The sequence below is a fragment of the Propithecus coquereli genome, unplaced genomic scaffold (genome assembly GCF_000956105.1).
Source record: "Propithecus coquereli isolate 6110/MARCELLA unplaced genomic scaffold, Pcoq_1.0 Scaffold382, whole genome shotgun sequence".
NCBI classification, from domain to species: domain Eukaryota; kingdom Metazoa; phylum Chordata; class Mammalia; order Primates; family Indriidae; genus Propithecus; species Propithecus coquereli.
Window position 1 is genome coordinate 188,668 of NW_012149530.1, and position 670 is coordinate 189,337.

General features: G+C 33.7%; 1 protein-coding gene across 1 annotated transcript in view; it reads right to left on the bottom strand.

Moving 5' to 3' along the window:
* The window catches only part of STEAP2 (STEAP family member 2, metalloreductase), a 44,739-nt gene that overhangs the window by 24,806 nt on the left and 19,263 nt on the right, over nucleotides 1-670 (bottom strand). The gene's annotated exons all lie outside the window — the stretch shown is intronic.

Here is a 670-nt window from a genome sequence, read left to right on the forward strand (position 1 = left end):
ATATTTTTGCCTGCTTATGAAATGTAGTTATTCAATATTGTTATGGTTGTGCAAAACAAAACAAAACATGCCTAAATTTCAACAGTATGTTGACTACAAAAATCATATTGTTAAAACATGACATTTGTGAAAATTAACTTGAAGAATATTTTATCACTAATTCAAGCTGAAATTTCATTTAACAAGTTTCAACCCACAGTAATTTGACAGCACATTTGCAATCGAACACAGAGGAAGTCATAAAAATAATGGCATGAGTAGAACTTTATATGGCATCTGTGAGCACCATTTATCATCACATTACTGTGACCCTCTCTGGGGAGAGATTAGGAATTGTTCTTCCAATACCTTCTTCGAGAAATTGGCTCCTTTCCCAGCCTTTTTTAATTCGTTTTAGCTTTCGGCTTATACATGGAAGGAGTAAAATGACCTTACCCAGAATTACTATTGAGGGCAAAACAAGAGCAAGAACAAAGTTTGGTGGTGTGTAAAATCTGTAGTACTCTTCTTCAAAAGCTCGTTTCCATCCATAAATTAAAACATGGAAAGTAGTTATGAGCAGAGCGACATATCCAAGTGTAGACTTGGGCAGGGGAGGAAGAAAAAGAGACAAATGATCCAAAATCATAAATTAACCCATCCAGATATACTATGTTTTTTTTTTTTTTTT